Source organism: Epinephelus moara, chromosome 19 (genome assembly GCF_006386435.1).
Source record: "Epinephelus moara isolate mb chromosome 19, YSFRI_EMoa_1.0, whole genome shotgun sequence".
Lineage (NCBI taxonomy): Eukaryota > Metazoa > Chordata > Actinopteri > Perciformes > Serranidae > Epinephelus > Epinephelus moara.
In genome coordinates, this window is record NC_065524.1 from 6,133,407 (window position 1) to 6,160,388 (window position 26,982).

Here is a 26,982-nt window from a genome sequence, read left to right on the forward strand (position 1 = left end):
ATTAATATATACTTTCAACATATTGTACCACAGTAGCCAAAACTATAATTATAATATTATTACTTTCATTAATGTTGTTGTAAGCTACTGTCATTACCGTCTGTCCTGCATCTCTCTCTCTCTCTCTCTCTCTCTCTTTTTCTGTCTCATTGTGTCATACGGAATACTGTTAATTTATTATGCTGATCTGTTCTGTACGACATCTATTGCACGTCTATCCGTCCTGGAAGAGGGATCCCTCCTCAGTTGTTCTTCCTGAGGTTTCTACCGTTTTTCCTTATCCGCTGTGAGGGTCATAAGGACAGAGATGACAGAGAGACAGAGGGATGTCGTATGCTGTAAAGCCCTGTGAGGCAAATTGTGATTTGTGATATTGGGCTTTATAAATAAAATTGATTGATTGATTAATTGATTGATTGATTGATTGATTAAGTGACGTGACTACATATGTGTGAATGTGCAATAGTTAAAGTAGCATAACAGCCTGCCACAGGTTACAGTGTGATAATTAGAGGAGAAATGGCAGCGCATAAAGGTCCAGGTGGAAAAAAACCCCCAAAACAACTCAATCACGAAGGAAATCTGCTGATTTATTTATTTATTTTAAAGATTTTTTGGGGGGCATTTTTAGCCTTTAATGGATAGGACAAACAAGTGTGAAAGGGGGGGAGAGAGAGGGAGTGACATGCAGCAAAGGGCCACAGGCTAGAGTTGAACCCGGGCCGCTGCGGCAACAGCCTTGTATATGGGGCGCCTGCTCTACCACTAAGCCACCGACGTCCTGGTAATCTGCTGATTCATATAGATCCCAGGGTAAAAAAATTTTATCCAGAGCTGTTTAAATGTGTAATTTGTGGTAGATTTTAATTTGTCGTACTATTAATATTGTATACAGAATCTGAATCTGTTACTGTTGTTGTTGTTTACAAACTAAGGAAATTAGAGATTTTTTTATTTTTACTGAATATTTGAAGGCAAACTGTTAGCTTGACATAGAAAACTATATCACTTATTTTGTTGCCATTCTATTTTCTTAAATTATTATGAAATATATTTTCACTAATTTGTAATACTGTCCAGAATATTGTTATTGCTAAAATACCCTGAAATATCATGATACTATTTTAGTGCCACATCACCCATTCCTAGCAATAATAGGAATTTTAAATGTTTAAATAGAAGGGTTGGTCACGTGATCCGGATCAAGATGGACGCTTGAGACTTTACTCCGCTCCAGGCTTCAAATAAATCTGTGACTTTCTCCAAGTAAACTCAATACCATCAGCCGAATTGTACTTTGAGACGCCTAGACCGCAGCGCAACAAGGACTTTCCTCTTTTTTCATCATCAGGTTCCGCCGTTAAGAAGAAAACTGCTCAACAAGCAGCCTCACCCATCCCGAGCGAGGCCGACCAAGGTGATCAATCAATCAATCAATCAATCAATCAATTTTATTTATAAAGCCCAATATCACAAATCCCAATTTTAAAGCCCAATATCACAAATCCCAATTTGCCTCACAGGGCTTTACAGCATACAACATCCCTCTGTCTTTTGGACCCTCGCAGCGGATAAGTAAAAACTCCCCAAAAAAACCCTTTAACGGGGGAAAAAATGGTAGAAACCTCAGGAAGAGCAACTGAGGAGGGATCCCTCTTCCAGGACGGACAGACGTGCAACAGATGTCGTACAGAACAGATCAACATAATAAATTAACAGTAATCCGTATGACACAATGAGACAGAGAGAGAGAGAGAGAGAGAGAGAGATGCAGGTAATGACAGTAGCTTACAACAACATTAATGAAAGTAATAATATTATAATTATGATTCTGGCTATTGTGGTACAATATGTTGAAAGTATATATTAATATCTGATAGTATACATGTGTGACAATAATCATATGTGTATAATAACAGTAGAAGTATGACTAATGATAACAGCAGCAGCAGGAGGCATCTGGCCTGATGCTAACACCTCAGAGGTAACGCTAACTGACCAAGCAACTACGGAGCAGATCCTAGCTGAAGTAAAGTCTGTGGCCTCCCGGGTGAACGACATGGATGAATCAGTCGGCGCTTGCCTGGACATCATTGACAGTGCGCTGAGCAAAATAAAAGTATCTGTCACCTTGGTGGAGAGCTCTTTATCGGCTCTCTCTAACCAAATGGCAGACCGAGAAAAACACATCTAAGAGGCTGAGGAGAGGGTCTCCGCTACAGAGGATAGCCACGATGCTCACGGCACCCACATAGCTGCATGGAAAAAACAGTGGAGCAGCTGCAGCTGAAATTTGACAACTTAGAAAATGCAAAAACCTGAAAATTATCAACCTTCCACTGGAGATTGAAGGCCGACGCCGCTATCGCTTCATACTTGAACAATATTCCCTTACCGACCGTGCACTTAATGTTGTTCAGTATTAACACTCATAAAAACCCAGCACTGATAGTGTCCCTTGATGCCAAAAAGGCCTTTCACCAAGTGGAATGGTCTTTTTTGTTCCTGCTATTATAAAAATTCGGTCTAGGCTCTAACTTCATTAATATGATTAAAACCTTCTATTCTGACCCAATAATTTTAATTTAATTTTATATACTTTATTAATCCCCCTGAGGGGAAATTCAATTTTTCACTCTGTTTGTCAATTACACACAGGTCCGAACACACACATGCACAAACTGGACCTATACATGCACTAAGTGGAGAGATGTCAGAATGGGCTGCCCATGACAGGCGCTCCGAGCGATTGGGGGGTTCAGTGCCTTGCTCAGGGGCACCTCGGCAGTGCCCAGGAGGTGAACTGGCAGCTCTCCAGCTACCAGTCCACGCTCCATATTTTGGTCCGGACGGGGACTTGACAGGCGACCCTCCGGTTCCCAACCCAAGTCCCTATGGACTGAGCTACTGCTGCCCTGTGAGCTACTGCCGCCCCAGTTAATACAAACGGCCTGATGTCTGATGGTTTCCTGGTGCACAGGGGCTGCAGACAGGGGTGCCCCCTGTCACCTTGATTGTTCATATTGTTCAATGAACCTTTGGCTGAGGTCATCAGAACTAACCCTGATATATCTGGAATTAGAGTAGGTGAAGAAAACCACATTATTTCCTTATTCGCAGACAATGTTCTTTTGTATCTGAATAACCCTGAGAAATCAATCCTGGCAGTTCTGAAATCCATATCCACATTCAGTGCCTTGTCAGGTTATAAGATTGACCTAGGGAAGTTGGTCGCTACGCCCTTTAATATCCCCCAGGATATGTCAGTAATCTCCTTTTCAGGTGTCCAAGAGGGGTTTCAAATATTTTGGTATCTTTGTCACTCCTAATTTAAATAATCTGTTTGAAACTAATTACTCCCCCCTAATTCAAAAAGTTAACAATGATCTGATAAAATGGGTCTCCCTACCAGCTTCTCTCCTTGGGAGAATCAACACTATTAAAATAAATATTCTTCCTCGGTTGAACTATGTATTTCAAAATCTCCCGTGCTATTTGACCGCTGCATTTTTTAAGTCACTAAACTCTAACATCTCTTGCTATATTTGGAACAACAAACACCAAAGAGTTAAGTTCTCTATACTAACTAAGCCAAAGCCATCTTGGAGGCTTGTCCCTGCCCAATCTACAAATATTGGTCAGCGCAACTTAAAATTATGTCAAATTGGTTTATGAACAGGAAAGATTCCTTATGGTTGGGTCTTGAATCCCTATCTTGTTATCACAGAAGGCTTAACTCCCTTCCTTTTATAATAATATAGATCAGTTAAACCATCTCAAGAACAACATAATTGTCTATACCATACTACTGGTTTGGCGAGATGTGAAAAAATACCTAAATATTTCCCCTGTCATCTCTCTCTCTAGTCACCCCTGGCTCTGAATCCGGATTTACCAGCACAGATTAGGAGTAGCGGTTTGATGGAGTGGACATCTAAGAGCCTGTCAAACTTCACGGACCTGTTGGTCTCCGACTCTGTTAAGTCATTTGAGCAAATCAGGGCTGATTTTAATATTCCCCATAAAGATTTTTATAAGTATCTCCAAATTCGTCACTTTATAGGGTCTCTCTTGAGGACAGGCAGGATCCGCATGAGACCTTCAGAGCTGGAAAACACTATAGTTTTGGTCAAATCTCCCAAAGGACTGACTTCCAATATTCATGCTTCACTACTTTATTCTGATTCTTCAGGCTGTGACTCTCCGAAGCTGTTGTGGGAGCGCGATCTGGAGGTGACGTTTAGTCCTGTAGACTGGGACAAGATCTGCAGTGGGGTTTTCCTTAAATGTACTTCAATATCTATACATGAACAAAACTTTAAATTTTTTTCACTGAACTTTTTACACACCTGTTCGCCTGCAGAGAATGTTCCCTGACACCTCCAATCTTTGTTATAAATGTAAAATACACAAAGGTACATTCATCCAGACTTTCTAGAATGGGGTTCACTCTGTAATCCAGAGGCCGTATTCACAAAGCCTCCTAGTGCTAAGAGTTGCTCCTAGTGACAGAATTCGAAGAAAATTCTTAGAATTGTGATGTTTTCTTAGAATTTCCCCTTAAAGTTAAGTCTAGGTCCTTGTTAAGATAAAGGTTATTCACAAAGCATCTTAGCCCTTAAAAGAGCTCCAGAGATGAAAAACTGTTGAGAGTAGGGAGGAGGACTTTTAAGAGGCTGAAGAGTTTCTTAAGCAGAGGAGCAAATGGTGGAAACACAAAGAAGTCGGAGAAATGGTCTCTAAACACAAAATGACAGTGTGTAAATGAAATGCTACAGATGACATCGTGCAGGAATAATGTTTGTGGTCAATCTCATTAGGGATACGCACACATTTCCCACCTAACAAAATAAGGCTATAACGCCAGGAAATAATATAATCACCATACTAACATATTTGAAAAACTGGGAAAATGCAACAGTGCAGCAGTGATGACTTTTGTCTGTCTCAACCTTCCATCAGCAGAGTGATCACATTAACAATGACAACACTGTTAATCTCATATTGTGATGCAGTTAATTTCATTTCCACTGGGTGTCCACGCCTTGCAGGCTCACAAAAGGGCATGTCTCTGACAACCAATCACACCTGTCAAAGGAAAGCATACCACCTACCAACAGGGTCAACCACACCCCCTCATCTCTGTAAATAATTCTTTTGTTTCTGGCTAAAAAATGTATCTTGCTACGGTGGTCAACTCCCCTGGTCCCTACAGTCAACATGTGGATATTGCAGATTTCTGCTCTTATTCCTCTTGAGAAGCTGACTCATGACCTTAATCACAAATCAGACAAATTTTGGAGGATCTGGGAACCATTGCACTCCTTCCTACAGAAACTATAACTCATCATCTGTCCCTGGAAGATGAGGGCTGACTGCCCTTTCATTTATTTCATATGTGCTACTCATTTACCTGTCTCCTGTTGTCTTTTTATTTGTTTATTTACTTTATATATATATATATATATATACAGAGAGAGAGAGAGAGAGAGAGTTTGGGGTGGGACTTTGTCCTGTCTATTGTTTGTGCTTAAAAAATTGAAAAACCAGTAAAAAAGAGTATTTAAAAAAAGTTTAAATAAACAAAATAATCATAAAGATTACCAACAACAAAAGGACATAACTATGAAAATAACAATGACAGACAATTAATTTCTATGGTAAATATGCTAGAATCTACCACATATGCAGTTATAACTAGTAGTTAAAACTACATACACTGCAAAGTAACAACAGCAGACCTCTCCAGGTTGACCTGGCGAGCTCGGTGAACAACAGTTAGTTTTGTCTGGTAAATGATTATCGACAACCTACTTACATGTGTTTTCTGTTTTAAGTGGTTACGTCTCCAGTGGACCCGACAGCTGATAGGTAGCCTCCATGGTTTATTTACATGACTTAACAGAAGTGCATATGTAACATATTGGGTGTGGACAGAGAGTGATGATTGCTTGCTGTAAAATTCATATGAGACGTGCATTTTTTTTTTTTAAATGTGTGCACTGCACCGCCTACAAGACATTGACAGTGGAGATGCACAGCCACAACACTGTCCTGTGTTTTTGGCATGGAAATATAAGACCCAGACAAATGAGTACTGCAAGATGATTCTAAAAGTATTCCAAAAGTAATCCAAAGTTTTTAGACTACGTTACTTAGTTTGAGTAATTTAATGGAATTCTTTACAGATTACATTTTCGGGCATGTATTCAGTGATCTGTAGTGGAATACGTTTCAAAGGAAGCCTCCCAACACCGTTAGTTACTGACAGTGTGACGCACAGATGCCCCACAAACAACAAACGAGCCATTCTGAAACTTTCAAAGTGTTTTTCTTTGACTTTGTGTGTGTGGACATCACGCTGCTTTCACAGTGCGCAAAACATTAATGCGTTATATGTCAATTGCTACGGGATACACACACTGACACATTCTTATGTTTTTCTTCCTTTTGATTTCACAGCTTGGCTGTGCATGTTACAGTCAGCTGTGCCCTTTAGCATGACTTGTGCTTTTCTGCCTCCACAATGGGTCACTGTGTCTCTGCCTCTGCTCTGCAGATGCGTCATTGTGTGTTTTATGCACAGTCCAGTGACATACACTGCTTGTAGGTACAAACACACACAAATGTTCAAACAGAAAGTATAATACAAATGCAAAGATGTACACCTACATACACACACACACACACACACACACACCATAGTACACTGCCTCTAAAAGCCCTGCCATACATTTAGATCTGACTAATGTTCACAAAATCCCAATTTAAGAAAGTTAGACAGAGACAGCCTTAATTCCACAAAATAAAGCTGAAAAATGACTTGCTAGAAACTGTAAACTGTGCATCCATCTTTAAAGGCAACAGACAGCCTTTAATTAAATGTGGTTCTCGCTGTCATAGAAACTAGCAGTTATAAATATCACACAAACTACACAATCTATATTTCACAAGCAATCAAATCTTACCCCCTAAACAGCAGCATAACAGCAACCATCCAGGCTAAGGATCAGTCCCTCACTGAGATATCTGGAACTGCTGCCAGATGCTGCAGGCTGCTACTGGCTGTCAAGCACAGAGACTCCCATGGTGGAGCTTATACTACGCTAAGACCTCCTCCTCCTTTTGTTGGTAAACACAGCAGCCTGGAGCAGTCCGGCCATGTGACTCTGCCCACACACACACAGACACACACCCAGACACACATACACACACCCAGACACACACACACACACACACACACCTACACACACACACACACACACACATCGGGTTTAATACATTAAACCCTTCACTGATTACACTTTACCCTCTCCTTAATCTTAACTATCTCAACAAGCTTTAATTCTAACCTACACAGTTTGAGAGGAGGAACAGCCTGAAATTCCGTGACAAAAGCTATTGATTAAAGTCATGATTAAAGTAATTTATATATATATATATATGTGTGTGTGTGTGTGTGTGTGTGTAGATTCATTCATTCATTCATTTTTCTGTAACTGCTTATCCTGTCAGGGGTTGCGGGGGGGTGCTGGAGCTTATCCCCGCTGACATTGGACGAGAAGTGGGGTACCCTGGACGGGTCGCCAGACTATCACAGAGCTGACACATGGAATTAGACAACCACTCATGCTCACATTTACAATTTAGAGTCATCAATTAACCTAACCTGCATGTCTTTTGACTGTGGGAGGAAGCCAGACAACCCAGAGAAAACTCATGCTGACATGGAGAGAACATGCAAACAATGCTAACCACCACATTATCATTTTTTAACATAAACATTTGTGATCATAATTGAAACATTAATAACTTAGATCGTTGTTAATTCATGTGTCAAAAGTCAATGCATATGACATGCATAAGTATTTTACTGCTGGGAAGACGTTTTTTATTCCATAAAACTGGACTGTCTATGCAGAAAAAATATAGATGCAAATACTTTTGAAATTGTTACTACATAACCAGAGAAAACAGAGGAAAAAAGACTGTGGCATTCACTTCTGCTCAAGATGTAGAAAACCTACAACTACCAGAAGGCCTTGCAATGCACTGGACCAATAAACATTTCAGCTAGTAGGTGATGTAATACCAGCTTGGCTGCTTTTTTTCCACAGGAAACAATATGGGTGCTGGCTGGTAACAAACAATCGCATATAGGCCTAAAGGCCCATTTATGCTCAACGTTAAATACGGATCCGGATACGGACGGAGCCTTCTGTCCGTGCTCCGCATTCATTTCGTCCATATTTCTGCATAAGGGAGGGAGGGGCCAAAGGAGCAGTACCACTGGAAACCGTGGGGGCAGTGTTGCTGTCACTACCCGATACGTAGCTCTAGTGAGACACGAAGAAGAAATAACAATGGCGGAACTTTTTCAGCTGATATGCTGAAAATAAAATAAAAGAGGGAGAAAGGTTTTTCCTATTTTATCTTATGTTGTTATATTTCTCCCTCTCCCCTCTCTGGGAGCATCCGACCTCTCGCCACCTGCTCCCGTCTCAAACACAGAGGCCTCCCTCTCCGCGGAGCCCGCCCTCCTGGCCCCGCACATACTCCCGAGGCTCGGGTCTCCCTCCCCGCGGAGCCCGCCCGGCTCCACTTCGCTCCCAGGGCCGACCCTCGCGCCCTCCGACTGGGGTCCCTCTGTTTTTGTCTTTTATGCAAGAGGTACATTATCAATATCTCCTCCACAGTCGCCATGTTTGTTTTTGAGATTGTTGTTGTCATAAACTTTTGACTCTGGGCTGCCTCCTGGTGGATATATTGGTTAACATCCATGCCAACGTAAAGGACGCATGGAAGTTTGTGGGCAGTGATGGTAACATTGTTTGAAACGGACGTATACATTTTCGTACGTAAAGGGAGCATAAATGGGCCTTAACATTTAAACAGGGAGCCAAAACATGTTTCTGAAAACATATCAGGTGAGAAATAGTCAACGCTGTAAAAGAATCTTGGTTGGTATGTGATTAGTGCTGCCGAGTTTTACTGTTTGAGCTCAGTTTTTTCAGCCTCCCATTTTTTCAATACAGGAAACAGTATGGTGCCCACTTCCAGTGTACTAAAATATGTCTCTGAAAACATTTTAGGCAAGAAACAGGTGACACAGTAACATAATCTTGATTTATATTCAGCTCTGCTAGTTTTACAGTTTGACCAGCATTTGGTCTGAGTTTAGGAGAGAAAGAGAGAGGGGGGGCAGGTCTGTCTCACTCCACTTCGATACTCTTTGTGTCTGTGGTGACAGGGAGATCTGGGCGCTGGTATGATGGAGGAAGGATGGAGTTCAGAATCAGTTATGTTTCAGCAAATCATAACTGTGTTTCCAGCAGCTTTTTAGGTACCAAACGTATGTGTTTTGTAGCAACCTGTTGTTGTTTTTCCCAGCAAGGGTAGTGCCAAAAAAGAGGTTGTCTTTTACCGAGACATTGCTGCTTTTCCAGGGGGGATTGTGTCCCCAAAATTGGGTATTTAAGGCATGATCTTTTCTTGGCGGCAAGGTGCTGCAGTGGTTAGCCTTATTGTCTCACAGCAAGAGGGTTCCTGGTTCAAACCCCAGGATGGGAAGCCCCACTCTGCAGAGCCTACTTGCTCTCCCCACGTCAGTGTGGGAAAAGATTTTTAGGTTTATTTCCTTACGTTTGGGGACAAAAGAACAGGGTTAGGTTTAGAAAAAACATCATGGTTTGGCTTAAATAACTACGCTTGTTACTATCATAATATATATACAACTTTTGGTTTCACACCTGACACAAACAGCAGACTCTGGAAATTCTGGAGTTTTTTTGACACCATCTGTCTCCCCTCCAGCCAGCCCTATACAAATTTTCCTGCTCTTTACTTCATGGCAGTTGCCTAGAGCGTCAACAGATGCTGCTCCCCGGGCCGTCTCATACTGCTGCTAAAGGGTGCCTCTGTGTGTCACTGTCGGATTCCGACAGGCCACTGAACAGGTGTCAGTATTTGAAAAGTTGGGAGTGAGACCAGGTTGTTTGGACAAGTAGCAGAGGACAGAGAAAAACAGGCAAAGCTTTTTAAAAGTTTTAGAGACTATTTAATGTTGTTGTTGCCAGCAATGAAGAAAATCATGATAAAATTATTCCTCATTAGAAAAGAAACGTTAATATATCCGTTGAGCTATTGAAAGGAGACACTGCAAACCAGATAAGAAACTGAAGCTATGTTTATCATACAGGCTACACATACATTATTGTCTACATGTATGCACCTTACATGCCTGTTTCACTGGAAATACGTATGTATCCTCCCAAGGTCTCGATACAAGCGTCAACTTGTGTTGTAAAGTTCAGGGAATTCAGACAAACACTATTACTTTTTCCTACATTTTACAGGTATTCATCACAGCACATAGCTGCAAACTCGCTAAGCGGCGTGCCTTACTGTGCTCAAGCTTGGCTTGACACAGTGAAAAGCCATTATGGCGCAACACAAGCCATTTGAAATAAATGGGTTCAGGATGCAGCGGTGCCATTAACACATTGTGTTTGAAAGGGCCTTATTTCATCATATTTCTGCAAACCATCATTACGGTGAAGTCTCAATCATCATCACTATGAAACTTGAGAAGGCTGATCAATGAATTATAGCACCCATTTTGAAAGTGACTTTACAAAGAGCTTCACAGTTCAGGATAAAATTAAATGATAATCAACAGGCAGGTGATGGCTCAGATGTAATAAAAAAAGAATGATGGAATTCATTATTCATAAACAAAGTTTATAAACTTTTCAAAATTAAGTGTATAAATGTACCTTTGACTAACACGATCAGTGAAACTGGCAAATGACCTAAAAACAACGTTAACTGTCTCTCAGTTTCCATTCAACCTACTCTTACTCGATCATTCCCAGCTTTCTCTGGCCATAAAACCTTGTGCGTGCCTGGTTGCGTGAGTACGCGTGAGGAGTTAACATTCTCACTGCACATTCTTCCTTTATAAATACCAGTTTCCATGTGCAAAAGGGAATACGCATGTTTTTGTCTGTACATCGTTTATTCATCTGGCCCAAGGTTTTCAGTTCAGCTAACATTTCTACTTCCTGTCTTCCATAACAACAATGAACAGCACCCTGTGTAAAAGCATTGTCCATCCACACGTTGTTTTCTATTTTTGTTGTAATTTAATATTTTAGTTTTTTTTAATTTGGCTCATGACACCAGTTCTTAATTAAATGTGTGTTGTATGCCCAACAACCACATTTGAGTTTTAATTCTGCAAGAGCCCCTGCCCCTCCTCCATATCACTGCCCCTTGTTACAGTCACGAAAAGTTAACACACTTCAATCATGCACCCTGCAGAGCAGCATCCACATCTCCCTGTAATCTGCCTTCATGGACAGCCAGGTAGTGATAGTGTTTGCCCTGAGCTTCAGTTTTGTTATAATTGTGACACTGAAATATTAAAATATCTTAATACACCCAGCCTAATTTAGGCAATAGACAGACAAATGCTGAATTACTTTCCCACTTCCACTTGTCTTTAAAACCTTAACATGAAATAAAGTTTAAGTCTTCCACACTGCGCCTCAGATAATTTATTTAAACCAATCTGACATACAGTTTGATGCGGCACATGTTGTGTGCAAAGAGCGCAGAGGAGGAGAGAAGGAGCGAGGAGCTGCAGCCGCTTGTCTGCATCACTGTATGGGTATTGAAATAAATTACTAAATATGTAAGTATGTAAAAGATGCGCTACTGTATGTAACGTAATTATTATTAATAATTATGAGAGGGTTAAAGATCATTATCTCAGAGCAAAGGTACAAACACATTTCTCCTGTAGCTCTCGGTGGTAAAGCAAATCACTCTTTGTGCTTTTAAGCAACCAGATGTAAACAATGTCATTTTATCCTATGGTAATTATGTTATTACCTGAATTTTACCAGATGTAGAACCTTTTAAAAGTGCACATCTGTTGACAGTCCTTATCATAACTTAAACCCTGTGCTGGTTCAGGTTTTTGATTGTGAATCAGTTTGTAATGTAGCTGTTGGAGGAGGCTTGATCTGATACTTAGTGTTGTTCTCACAGGGATGCAAATGCAGGCAGATACACTGTACAGGTAGAGCATTAGAATGGATATGATGTTCAGAGTGGACTAGACAGGTTGGAGTCATGTGTAGTCTACTGCTGGAGACAGATGTTACATCGACCTTGGGTTCAGACAGCTGGTCGAATGGCTTAAGCAGATGGTCTCTGAGTTTATGACTGTGTGTGAGTGCACACATGCGCGTGTGTGTTCCTAGCCACTTATGTTCTGTTTCATCAGTGAGTGCATAATAGGTATGTACCCAAATCCAAACAGATTACTCAGGAAAGCATAAATAAGGCATAAAAACAGGGGGTCAACATAGGACTTTGATTTCACTAACTTGTCATTTCATTTTATACACATTATTGAAGAGTGATGGCTGTATTCTGTGGTCACCCCCAATGAGTAAGCACACAGCAAGCAGCAGGCTGAGAGCTTACTGTACCCCCATCACTCTTGCATCAAAGAGGAGGCATCATGTGCAGAAGTAGCTGAAGAAGCTGGATTTTTTCATGCCCCCACAAATCAGTCAAAAAGAAGCTTAGAAGTTTTCAGTTGCCTGTGTTAAATTCCTCCATTTAAAAAACACAATTGAAATTTTGAAAAATAAAGATGTTTTACCTTCTATTTCAGTCAATCTGTATCTGTTTAAGATGTTACATGTTGTATGTGTGTCCACCAACACCCTGCCAAATATTTTATGGTAGTTTAAATAGATGGGGAAATTAAGAGCCAGGAAATAAATGCAACATTAGGAAATAAAAGTCCTCTGTATTTGTTTTACAAATGAGTACAGTACCACTCTTTTGACTCAGATGCTTTCTTGTTTATTAAAACCTGACGCTGGTCAGATTTGAAGGATTCTGACATACAAATTCATGTCCACATTAATGATGGTGCAGTGTGTACTGTACCCTTTTGATGCCCTTTACAGAGCCACTTGACATTATGTAGGGTGAGAACACTTTGGTGTACATGAACCAAATGAAACTGGAGCACACAGCTTCACTCTGTTTATTGAATCTAAGTACCAATGCTTCAGTTTCTTTTTAGTGTCACAAATAATAATGATAATAATAATAATAATGATAATAATAATAATAATAATGATAATAATAATAATAATAATAATAATAATAGTAATAATAAAAGCCTGTGTTTAAGTTTTGGATCTATTCAGCCGTCCCTCTCAAAATGCACTGAGCCACATGTTGATAGACGAATGATGAACAATTGCTGCCTCTTGATCTGAGAACACTTGTTTCAGATGAAACAACCCCACCCCCAGTCACTACTGCATGTTTAGTACCAAAATGAATGAATAAATAACCTATCTAAAAACAAGAAACTGCAAAAAAAAAAAAAAAAAAATGCTTTCAGTAACATTTTGAACATGTTATAATAATCATGTATATAAATAATCAATAAAAATGAATTACAAATTAACTTGTTCAGAAGAATAAACAAAAAACAATATGTGACATTGTAAAATAATAATGAAATGTACAAATTAACTTTCTAGCTGAATTAGCGATGCACCGATTTTGAAGTTCTGGGTTGATACTGATGCCAATGTTTAAAATAACAATTCGGCCAATAGCTGATACCAGTGTTTTTATATTGCTGTTTCTTTTGCTTTTTGTTGTTTATTCTTCTTGTGTGCCAGAGAAACACAGAAATCTACACTATTAAAAACATATGAGTTAACTGACTGTGACTTAACAGTTTTAAGTCACAGTCCTTCATTACACTACCTTTGAATGAGCACAAAGTCAATAATACACATTTATCAAACAACCATTAACAACATTCTTTCACATGAAAAGAATGGTCTTTTTACTATATATGATACATCATAATTCCCTCTCTAATATCTGTTGTATAGTGCTGTGAAAACATCAACACATTTCTCCTTAAAACAGCTGTAGGCTATTTATTCCATTTACATAGCCTACTAAAAGCTATATTTTACAAGATTACACTGAACACATCACAAAATGCCCAATAATCATTTTCACTGAAAAGAGCTTGAACGCTTCAAAATGTAAATCAATGCAACTTCCATGAGCTGTTTGTTGTGGCCACCGGCTGCTTAAAGGAAACGGTAACTTGCTCTGCTCCTGCTGATTTCATATTCAGTCTCTCCACATCCACTCCTCTCAGTAGTGTAGTGTTAGAGGTTTGGCTTTACCTCTCCCTTTCCTTGTTCATCTTTTACTATAATAGCCGCATACAGTAGCCTAGGCTATAATAGTAGCTGCATGGCACAGCACCCCCTAGTCGGTGTGCTGGAGGAGAAAACGACATCACCTTCATCATGACTCAGAAGCAGAGTTTAGCGGATTGCTGGCCAACATGGATCGTCAAAGTGAAGGATGCTCTAAAACTAAAGCGAGCGCGCCCCCAAGGAGGCAGGGATCATTTCATTGGTCAATGATAAACCTGGCGTTCTATTGGTTGGGGGATTTTGACAGGGTTGTTACACAAAAAAATCCAAGGGCAGGGCAGAAATCTGAGAGCAGAAATTCCATGAGCACACAGAAGCAGCTTGAGCGCGAGGAGAAAAGCTGAAGCTGGAGCAGGAAATCTGTGCAAGCAACATGGTATCTGAGTGCGAGCAGAAACAGAGTAGATCTAAGCACAAGCAGAGGCTATTTGAATGCGAGGGCAGGGTTTTGAGGGACAATATTACAGAATCTGAATGTAAAATCAATTGATATACCACTCTCTTGAATAAAGATAGGAAAAAAGCTCCATAATTGACTGTCTATTAATTTTGATGTTTGCCTTCATTGTGTTTTTTGTATCATCATCTAATTAATTTTCGCTGTCTCAGATTCTCCACGCCAGCTCCCCCTGAAAACCAGACTGTTCAGCCATCAGTTCCTCTGATTCAGCCCTACCTCGCCCTCCTCAGCCAAACTCCTGATTGCCTCAGCCAAGCCTTCAGTCATCCAGCAACATTTCACAATCAGCTGTCCTAAACTGTTCCGTGTCCAGGTTGTGCTTGCTTTTTGGCTCCTAAATCAAACTCTAACAACATGTAGTGGTGGTTGAGTGGGCACCAGAGAGCTTTTGTTGTTTTGACATGATAACGATACAGCATGTCCAGAGAGCAGGTAAGGCGTAACGAGCTGAGGAGGGGGGCCGTGGGCGGCAGGAACCCAGAAAAAAAGGCCTTTATTATTTATTAGGCTTTGCTATGTAGTTATGTTGTTGTGGCCTTATGTAATATTTCAAAAATAATGGTAGTAATAGTATTAGTTGAAAAAAGTATAAGAAACATTTAGATTTTTTTTCTTCCCCCATTTGTGGCACCCCCTATGGATGACGGTGTTCTTAGCAGACCTATACAACCTATGCCACGACCAGCACTGGGACACTACAGTGTTTTGTTTTGTTTTTTAAAGATTATTTTTTGGGGCTTTTTTGCCTTTAATGGACAGGACAGAGTGAAGAGTGTGAAGTGGGGAGAAGACATACAGCAAAGGGTTGCAAGCCGGAGTTGAACTCGCAACCGCTGCAGCGAGGTATCACCTCTATACATGGGGTGCTGGCACTATCCACTAAGTTACAGACGCCCCTGACACTACAGTGTTTGACATAGATTGTACCTACAGCAGCCGCATAAGGGCTTGTTCACTTTATCGCAGCTGGAAGAACAGCCATAGGTCACTAAAACACCCATGGGTGGTGCCTAAAAAGCTGCTGGAAACACAGCAGTGATTTGCTAAATCAAAACAGATTTTGTTGTTTGTTGGTCTGGAATAGTGGTCTGCAACATAGCAGGTGTCTCAGTGATGCACCATCAACCTTCCACTTCCCCTTCCCAGCCAGCTCATATGCTTTAAAAACAATATGGTATGTATTTAACGTTTTCATGGTTTGCAGAAAGATACAATGTCAACATTCTCTTCTGGCGACTGCAGTGCTTAATTTTGGCTGGAACGTACTGGAATGCACCAGGATCTTTTCAGAAAAGGCCCTGGTGCGTTCTGGAACTAATTTGCAAGGGGCTAGAACTTTTCGCATCTAAAAAATATAATAAATGGCTGCAAAACATTATGTAGGCCTACCTACATTGATTTAAAGTTGTTGCTTTTTTCCAAATGGCTCCTAATCGCTAATTTGGCACTGTCAGATATTAGACAGCAATAAAATCCAATCACAAAATTTCTCGTGAACTCCCATGTCCCATTCAAGGCTCTGACTGGTTCACACTCACATCATCTGTCAGAAGCCACTCATTTAACAAAAAAAAGAAAGAAAGAAATGGCCAGCCGATGACCAAACAGCCTATAAATGTTCAAGGTAACATTAGGCCACCACCGCTAGCTGCAGCAGAAGGAATAACGAAAGGCCAAGCTAACTCTTGTAAAGCGCATTGTGTTACCTCTGTGTATGAAATGTGCTATAAAAATTCTTTTCATTTCGACGTAGCTGATCGAGAGCAGAGTGGGCCTGAGAATGCCGATGGTGGTGAGGAGAATGTGGAGGAGGAGAGTCATGGGGAGAGTGAGAGCTGTGACGAAGATGAAGGAGAATGGGGAGAAATCTGGACTGAGGCTCAGGTCAAAAATAAGAAGAAATTCTACCCTTGGCTAGTAATCATCAACAGGTCACATGTGGGCTGGGCAACCTGCAAAGAGGTAGGCTTTTTGGGAGCAGAGAAGAGCCAGGGTCTTGGGTTATCCAGAGAATAGGTGACATGCTCTGTAACGTCCACTGCCTCAGATCAGAAAAAGAAGCAACAGACTCTTAGAAAGAAAATATGGGAGCATCAAAGAACTAAGGCTCATCTTGCAACAGTGAAGATTTTACATCTTGAAGATTTTGACATTTTAACTAACACTGTTGTCAATGCCCAATCCGAACGGATAGCCACAACGTCCAGAGTTTTCAGAACAGCATACAAAGAGGCTAAACGTAACAAATCTGCTCATGGCTTTGAGCTGGAAATTGACTGTCAAGAGCTAAACGGAATCAACATGGGCCGAATTTTACATTCAAACGTTGCTTGCTCTGACATTGCTCAACATATTGCTTATGAAAAGAAGAAGAAACTATTTGGAAAAATAGTTCAGTGCGCTCCCAAAATGAGCTTCATTCTGGAAGAGTCGACCAGTTTAAATCAAACCAGTGGTTTAACTGTGCCAAACATGGAGACACCCGAGAACATTTATGTAGACCTTGTAGAGCTGCAAGACTTGACCGCAGAAGGGACTGTGTGTCAACTTTTATCAGCTTTGGAGCGTGTTGGACGTAACAAAGACTTTCTCTCCAAAACACTTGTTGGAGTTACTTGCGATGGAGCCTCCGTTATGCTCGGATGTAGGACAGGACTGGCAACAAGGCTCAAAGCCATGTTCCTGGGTATCATAGTTTGGCACTGCTCGGCACATAGACTTGAACTCAGTGTTAATGACGTGGTGGACGAGATGGGAGCTGTCAATCACTTCAACATTCTAATGGACAAGTTGTATGCAATGTACAGTGCATCAAACAAGAACAGACTGGAGTTAAAAGAGTGTGCAGATAGTTTAGACATCCAGCTGTGCAAAATAGGACGCGTCCTGGACACAAGGTGGGTCGCTTCCAGTCTTAGGTCAGTCGAAGCGGTGTGGAAGAATTTCCTGGCCCTCCACAAACACTTCACTGTAGCAGCAGAGGATAGCTCCCTTGACAGCAAAACCCAACAAACCTACAGAGGACTCGCCATGCGCCTCTCTTCACGTGCATTTGTAAATAACATTGGCATTATGTATGATACGCTGTGGTAATTGTCAGAGCTGTCCCTCGAATTGCAAAAGCGTGGCTGTACAATCATTGACGCGCACAGGGCAATCAACCGGCAGGTGATGGTGTTTCAAGCCATGTCAGAGCGACCAGGCACCCACAGCCTGCTGAGCCAGCAGGGAATAGATGAGGGCTCATTCCAAGGTGTCCCCCTTAACGCCGGTAAACCCAGCGACAGAGCCCTAGACCAGAAAAAGTTTTTTGTGTGCCTGGCAAGGCACCTGGAGGAACGCATGCTGTCACAGGGAGGGCGATGAGGTTCTGGTGATAACAATGACTACAACAAGCTTATCAATGATCTAAAGGTGCTTTACGCACAGTACTGGCCTGAGGACGCAGGCCCATTGTATGGAGAAGAGGAAGTGATGTCTCTCTGCCGTCGGTTTGGGATCGACAGTCCACAGATTGCTGTTCGCGCGTACTGGGAATACAGAGAGAATGGAGGAAAATCTGTCCCAGATGGATGAAAAGACCTTTTCGCCAGTGTCTCCTCCATCCCCGTATCCAGCGCAGAATGTGAGCGTGGATTCTCTCAAATGAACTTCATCTGCTCCCCAAACCGGGCCTCCCTCCACACCTCCACACTTTCATCGCTAGTTTTCCTGAACCTGGGGGGACCACCCTTGTCCAGATTCAACCCTGAGCCATACGCCAGGTCGTGGATTGCCAAAGGACACAGGACAGCAGATGACAAGTGGAGCAAAGTCCGGAACAGGGAGAAGAAAGAGGAGGGATCTATGGCTGCAGTGTGGGCTGTTTTGGATAAATAAATAAGGTAAGACACAGATCCATTTTAATTTTGAATTTTGGTATGTGTTCAGTGGTTATATTTGGTGGTGGAGGAGGTGGTGGTGGTGGTGGTAGTGGTGGTGGTGGTGATGATGATGATGATGATGATGATTTTGTATAGACAGCCCTGTAAGATCATTTCATTTTCACACAGGGGTTGATGACGTTGAACTGGCTAGGCTGCAGTGAGTCCTGTGGTGCATGGAATTAATGTTAAATGGCATGTGGACTGATTGATTAGTATTTGGACTGGCATTTTGACAGTGGTTGGTGTCTCATGCTGCATATAACAGTGTAATGTGTGCACAATGATGCTGCTACACGTTCTGAAGTTGTGTTTGGTATTCAGACAGATTTTGCAAGTGTGCGAGTGTGTTGTCAGTGTGAATGGCACATCTCACTAAATATTCTGAATTATGACTCTAGATTGTGGACCTCTGCCATTTCTGTAGCAAAGTAGCCTACACCATAATACAAATGTTATCCTATGCGTTGTTGCATTTAATAAGTGATGCTACATAATTTATTTATGTTTTATTGTTTTTTCATTAACAAACTAAGTAGGATACTACTTAGCTTACAAAAACTCACAGCCAGGTGGTGAAGTAAGTGGCACACATGACGTAGGCTATAGCTACTCCTATATAAACCTTTTTTCCATGATTCTTCTTTCATTCTATTTACATGTAGTATTGGCTAATGTCACTATTCTGTGCTACGGATGGATGAGTCACTCAGTGAGGCAGCTCGGGTGCCGCTTAATAAAGTGTTCCCCCACTTTTGGGAGTGGGGAAACACTGCTCTCTCAGAGGCCCAAAGTGTTCCCCTACTTCTCATTTTACAAATTAAGCACTGGGCAACTGAGTTTAGAGGACAGGAGACCTCAGGTAGAGACAGATTGAGCTAAAAAAGAAAGGAGGCAAAGACAGGACAGTGTACAGGAGAGGAGAGCGGGAAAGGAGAGAGCAGAGGAAAGAGAGAAAGATGAGACAAGCTTCCAAAAAACTTGATTGTACTATACTTCAAATGGTATGTTACTTCAGTACACTTTAAGAGCAAATATTACATAGGTTTACTTCAGAAAAATTAATCTCCAGGAATTTACACAATAGACCTTGTAAGTGACACAATAGACAGTGTAACAATTTGGCCACGATGTAGCACATTAATCATCCATGGTCCAAAGACCCATTACACAAAACCCTGATCCATCCATGTCACAAAAATTTTAATGTAAAGTTTACACAAATCCCCTGGATTGTCAAAATGACATAAAAACTTTATGTTCACTTGACACAAAAACTCATCCCTTATTCACAGTCAGTGACCTCCCACTTGTGTGGATATTAGAGTGGCTAACATAAAGTTGTGCTGAGGTGAAATAAGGAGCACTTACTGGTTCAGAGTTCATCTCTTTGACCCATTTTTGCAATTGAGAAACCTAAGCTTGCCACAATATATTTTTATAATCCAATGAAATTAAAAAACAATTGTTGTAAGATATGTACTCAATGTTTTTATGTTCATGTGAAATAGAATTAAATGCTCAAACAACAACAAAAAAGGTTACTGACATAAAATTCTTGTCAGGCAAGGGTCATGTTACACATTTATTTTGTGTCTGGTGTTTAAGTTTCCCAGCAAACCTTTGACAATATGTACTGTGACAACCAACCATAAGACTATCAAACACACACAGCTATAACAGTCCTGACAAAGACAAATATCCCACTAATATCTGACATATGGGACTGTTACATGACAAGACCTTTACATAGTCAATGTCAGTCCAAACCAACACAGCATTGTCGCAGTATGCTTTTAGAGTACCTTCAAATTCACATTACAGCTAATATTAGAAAAATATTTTTGGTCTTAAATTTCCAAAGCAGTTCAGGTCGTTGTGATGATAGACAGCATTGTTTTTTACTGTTAATGCAGGTTTCTATTCAAACATTTAGGCAACCACACATGCACCTTACCTCATCTGAGTCTTTGAACCAGTCAAGATCTACCAGCAGAACACATGGATCCACCTTTTAAACATGTATAAATCCACCTTTTGTCTGTTCAGATCCGCATCAAAACCCAAATTCTCTCGGATCCTAAAGGCCGAAGCCAGCATAGCTCTCCTAGCATCTCCTAACTCTGTCTTCAGATGGCCCTCAATCATTGCAAAGCCCTTTGTCTGTCTCAGCCATATAGAGGTCTGCCGTGTATTCAGCCAGCGCTGATCCCAGTGTCGGAGTTGTTTGTCTAAGTGGCCACTAGACTTCCTTCAATTCTTTCCCAACTTAGTTTTCCTGCCTGTGTTGCTTGGTTTCCCTGCACTGAGCTAAATATAGGGACCACACAAGGTAAAGTGGAAAAAAGCAGAGCAGGAAATGTATCACAATATGCCTGTGCGCACGTTCATGTTTGTTTCTACGTGTCTTCCTGTCTTAAACCCCGCCAACATTCTGATAACTTTGTATGTTAAATGTCCAGTGAACTATAGGGTGCAACCCTTCAGTAGAGTTTAAATGACTACATTTTAGCATTTCTGAGAGTGATATTCTACCAAGCCAATCACAAGTAGGGTGGAGTACGTGTATATGTTTGTGTGTGTGTGTGTGTGTGTGTGTGTGTGTATGACTTCATTGTTGCTCTGTGCTTGTGTGAGGGGGTCAACCCATCCCATATTCCCCTCTAATGACGTTGTACACATTGTTTTGTCTCTGTGGGCTTCTAAAAATGTCTGCCTAAACAAAAACACTGACTGCACATCCTGCTGCCTGGCTGGACAAAAATAATTGAACTCCATCTCCATTCTCAACAAGAGGCTGTGCGACAGCTACTGTAGGAACATTGTAATTTAGTGTCATTTAGTCTGAGGTCAAATGGAGTGAAAATTGGTGAAAGTTGATTGATTCCCTGATTGATGAATTGGGTCGTGTGTATGTAACAGAGGTAACCTCAACATGATGACAGACTTAATGGAAATATCTGTCTGAAAATGGTGGAATGATGAAGTAACGCACAGCATCTTTTTAAAATAAATTACACTGACTGGTGGGGTACTTGCTATGATTTGTCCTAATTTCAAACTTGCAAATAACTCCCTACAATCTTAAATGATAGGTTCATAATTTTCCAAGCGTATCTGTACTCACATCCTCACAGTGGTGGACAGTACCTAAGTACATTTGCTCATGTACTATACTTGAGCACAATTTTGTGGTACTTGTACTTTACTTAAGTATTACCATTTTATCTTACTTCATAGCGTTATTTGATTTGTTAGAGCCTGAAGAAAAAAGCCTGGGTTAACAAAGCAGGTTGGTAACCACCTTCATCGTACTTGTTATCTCTGAGTGAGGCTTTAGAGTTTGTCAAGCCAGCTCACACAAAGGGATCCTGGCTCTGTCGAACTTGCTTCATGATACAGCCCTCCTGGCACAAATTTGCATTTCCTAGGATAGCGAGGCAGGACCTGCCCTACTCTCCAAATGATTGGCCAGTACTCGTTGCCTTTCATGGCTGGTTTAGTTAGGTTTAGGCAAGAGCCGTAAGATTGGTTAGGGTTAGGGTAAGAATGTCAGGGTAAACCAATATGAAGTAGAGTAAGGCAGAGTTAGGTGGGCCATTCCTTCACTAAGCAGCTTCGGTAACCAGGTCAGTTTTGTTTCCAATTTTTCCCAGTGGCCACTCGCAGTATTGCAGTGAAAAAAATCCCCTGCAGCCCAAAAAGCATTCTCCCATTAGGCCACCATAATAAAAGAGAGTCTGTAAAACTGTTGACAAAACACCTCAAACTGCAAACAAAGTCAGTTATTACCATGTCAGTAAGGATGCACTTTTGGCTTCAAGTTGTGTTTGTTTTGTTGCATGATGTTAATGTTTTGTGAGTGTTAGAATAGTTTGCAAAATGTGGTATTTTGGCCAGCGACTTTTAGCGTAGGCTTGTGTGTGAACTGTTTGAAAAATGTAACTTCTGAATGGACAAATGTGGAATAAGTTCAAGCAAAAATAGCTTGCACCTTCACATAACTATTTCTCTGAACAAGCACAACTCAATGCAACAATTAACTGCTAATTGTCAGCTTAACTTTGCCTTTGTCCAGTGTAATATGACTTTTATCCTACTGTGGGATTGTGCAACCCATTACAACTGCATGGTGTTAAGAGGCTTGACCTTGTTGCTGGAACCTTTGAATTATACTGATTATCAAATGATTCGGTTTCACTCATTTCTATTCTAGGATCATAACTAACAAGTTGACATTCCTGAAATCAAAAGGACACAACTACACTGACAAAACACTGGAGATAGAACAGAGCAGTGTGATTATATTATGCTTGCCATCATTAAACAATGACAAACTTCATCCACAGAAAATCCACTAATGGCTGGGCAGTGCAGTGAAGAAACACACCACAACATGAATTGAAAATTCCAAAGGCCCTTAGTATGACTTGCTGTGTAACAAAGATTACTTTCTAAATACACATACACAAACAATATAAAATTACTTTCTCCTCAAACACATCCCATTGTTATAGGATGCCTTACCTTACTGTGATCCAGACAAACATTACTGCCAGATGACTTCTGCGGAGCAAATCTTAATCCTATACTATCAGTGCTCATCAGGATAACCAGTGATACACAAAACTTAGTGCTAAGTGCTGTAGGTTATCCCTGGCCCTCCAATAACTTCCACAAACACTCTCCCTCACTTTTTCACTCACACACAGTCTATAAATAGATTCCAAGTTTACTGGAAACAAAGGTTGGCGTGCAGGACAGTTCTGCAAATATCACTGAGTAGCCTTGTTCCAGATAGAGACAGAGAGGGGAGGAGCAGACAGAGCCAGACAGACAGACAGACAGCAGACAGACAGACAAAGTCTAATCCAGATCCATCCAAACATTTAACATGTTCTTCTGCAACTTGTTCAGCTGTTCAATCTCCTATAGCTTCAATATGCTAGTACACTATGTGGACCTAGTATAACATTGAGTAAGAGTAATGGATAGAAAAGAGAGGAAAGAGAGGAAAATAAGGACATAAAAATTGTATGAATATACATCTACAGAGCAATGTTATACTGCTTCTGCCTTTCCTTCTTACACAAAAGTAAAAATCTGAAAGGCCACAAGACATCCTTGTCAGGTAAATTTAAATATAGGCTTAGACTGAATGTCAATTCTTCACCCTGGAAGCAGTAATAGACAAAACAATACCATAGTAAGGTCCATTTAGTAACTGCCCCTAGAGCTTTTGATCATATCACTTGATTTTCCTCAACAGATGGAGTTTAGGCCAACATAGATAAGAAATCAAAGTGCTCATAAAAATTGAGATTTCACAGTAACATCCACATTTTCTGGCAACTGGGAAACATCTGCTGAGGTATAACATGATACGATCTAGAGCTCCAGGACAGCTACTAAGTGGACTTTGTGTTGTGGCTCTACAAGGGCTTTTCTATTGGCACTTTTGGCCCAGCTAAGTCAAACCATGCTGCATTGATTTGCATTTCCATTACCAAATTAAATACGCCAAGTTATGTTGAGTTGCTTACATGAGCAGTCTCTGAAGTTGGGCCCAAGCGCGCTCGCCCATCTTGCGGTGATGTCAGGCTCATCATTATTCATTATGCGAATACAGAAACCATCAAAAGGACTCAGAAGTATGGTGAACAAGAACTGAAAAGTTCCCAGCAAGTTAGGTGTCTGAAAAAATATGTTTTGGCTGAAATACTCAGTTTAGTTGTTGCAAACATGGATTGACATGTTCCAAACCCTCTTTAATAGACACCCGCTTTTGTTGCCACAAATACCGCTGGACAAGTGCTGAACTGTTGTTAAAAAACACCTGCTTTTGACATTAAAAGTAAGGGATAATGCTCTTTGAGGTGTCCATTATCACTTTTTAACGGCTGACGTGGAGGTGTGAATGGTTAATGCCTCCACATCAGCTGTTAAAAAGTAATAATGGACACCTCAAAGGGCATTATCCCGGTAACACCATGGTCACTTGCCAGAGAAAAAAAGCAAGAATATTCATTAATATTTTTATGCTTTTTGCTGTCAAAATCTTTTTTTTTCCACAATCCATAATTCAGTTTCCTTGGTAACACCTGAGGGTATACCTAATATCTGGAACAATCATTTCTACCTTGTAAGGTTCTGATGCAACGGAAACATTATTCACTACTCCAGTAAATAGGATGAACCTTAGATACGACCTTGCACCAGGAGATATTCTAGTCTGCCCAGCTCATGGAACCCTTTGGCCCCGCTATTAGCCAGAAAGCTAACATTATGCTAGTAAGATTCAAAGTTAATAACATTGCATACAGTTGACAAACAGTAAATATAATTTGACATAATTTCTAACAAGAAGACTGGCTAGCTTTCCAGCATGTCACTGTCCTCAAATCAATATCAAGATTTTCACAAACAAACGATACATCATGTGTAATGTTACTGTCAATTGCAGTCAATCGCAGCCTGAAGTAGCAAGTTAAATAGCGGACAGGATGTGAAATGATTGCTCAATTTAGGTGGGTTGGTGTAGTAACTGCAGGGTGTGTTACAGTCTCCATACTGTGGTGTACAGGATGAGGTATTGAAGGACTACACTAAGTGTTGTAAATTAATTGCAAACAGATTACAGGTACTGATACTATTATGTAGCTGGCGCATTAATTTAGAACAGTGAACAGATAATTTCACTGAAGCTACTTAGTAGGCGTTATCAGTGTTTAACAGGACACAGAATCAGAATCAGAATCGAGTATTCACGCAGACCATGGTATAAACACTGTTGGACGTATCCCAAATTATACTTAAAAAAACCCCCCCAAAAAAACATAAGCTTATGTCGCCACAAACACTGCTTTACATGTGCCAATCATGTCCCAGATGGTCTTTTAAAAAAATAAAAATGTTATTGTCACCACAAACACTCCTTAACATGTCTTCAGCTTTTGTTAAAAACACCTGCTTTTATTGGTCTGGAACAGTGGTCTGCTGCTGTCTGTCTGTCTTTTGTAAAGATTTTTTTGGGGCATTTTTGCCTTTGATAGTACAGTCAGAAGACTAACAGGAAAAGTGCAAGAGAGAGAGGAATGACATGCAGCAGGTCGGAATTGAATCCAGGCAGCTACAAACGGCCAGCTACTAGCTACTAGCTACCAGAAAAGCTAGAGGTCCCCCTCTTGGCAGCCATCTTACCTTGGTATGACACCATCCACCATCACCTCCTCCTGATGAGAATCTCAGCTCATACACGTGTAATCTGAACTAAATCATACATATGAAGCGCAAATATGAATGTGATATATCCGGGTTTGGCTAACATCTACAATGCCAACATTTGTGTTTTTTTCTGGTTACTGAGCTGTTCCAGGAATGTTCCTCAGTGTGACCTACAGTTGATGGGTCTTTACTTTGGCTTAACTAAAAGCCACTGACAATGAAAACACAAACACTGGGCACAGTGAAGCCACACCGGCACCTTCCTAAAGGTTTTGTAAAGGTCATGCATAACACATAATACAGTGACACTGTGAGGAAAAACACAGCATCTATCATTTGATGGCAAAGCTGTAGCTACCACTGAGGACAACGAGGTTGTGGATATTAGGTCTGAGTTTCTCTAGGTACTAAACAATTACATTTGGTTTTCTTTTCCCTATACTTTGTCTTTAAGTACAGTGTGAGCACATTCACAGTGGATGCTAACTAATATCCAGCAATAAAATTATACAACTAAAAAAAATGTATTTCACAAATATAAAAAAAATATTTTCAGGTTGTGAATATTACTGTTATCAGGCTGAGGTCAAACAGTCGAAACCCAACCATCATCCCAACCTTGAGCTACATCTAATTAGATTTGTTGAGGGATGCAGATTCAATTTGAGATGTGAGATACTGGATTCAAAGCCTCAAAAGAATCAGCAACCTCAATGCGGTCTACATTCTAAAACCAACTGCTGGCGATTTGGCCAGCTTGCAGGTGACACCATCAGCTGGCTTGAGTTGTGCCCAGACTCGCTCGTTCACACTGCTGCAACATTTCTCTGCAACATTCAAAATCTGTTTCGTCTCGTTGTGAATTTTTTGTCTGAGCTAGCTTAATGCAGCTGTCAATCATGTCAATCACTGCTGTGAACTGTGGTCAAACTGTCAAAGTAGGCATTCATACAGTGGTGTGAAAAAGTGTTTGCCCCCTTCCTGATTTCTTACTTTTTTGCATGTTTTCCACACTTAAATGTTTCAGATCAAACAAATTTAAACATTAGTCAAAGATAACACAAGTAAACACAAAATGCAGTTTTTAAATGAA

The 26,982-nt window shown here is 40.7% G+C and overlaps 1 protein-coding gene across 4 annotated transcripts in view; it reads right to left on the reverse strand.

Moving 5' to 3' along the window:
- rasgrp3 (RAS guanyl releasing protein 3 (calcium and DAG-regulated)) overlaps positions 1-23,331 on the reverse strand; it is an 86,480-nt gene extending 63,149 nt beyond the window's left edge. For 2 of the 4 annotated variants that reach the window (XM_050070689.1, XM_050070690.1), the window contains exon 1: positions 20,623-20,861. The gene's annotated coding sequence lies outside the window, so the exon portion shown is untranslated. Of the gene's footprint in view, positions 1-20,622; positions 20,863-23,192 lie in introns of those variants that run through there. The other 2 variants (XM_050070688.1, XM_050070687.1) reach the window with 2 other exon arrangements.
- Between the last annotated feature and the right edge of the window lie 3,651 nt (positions 23,332-26,982).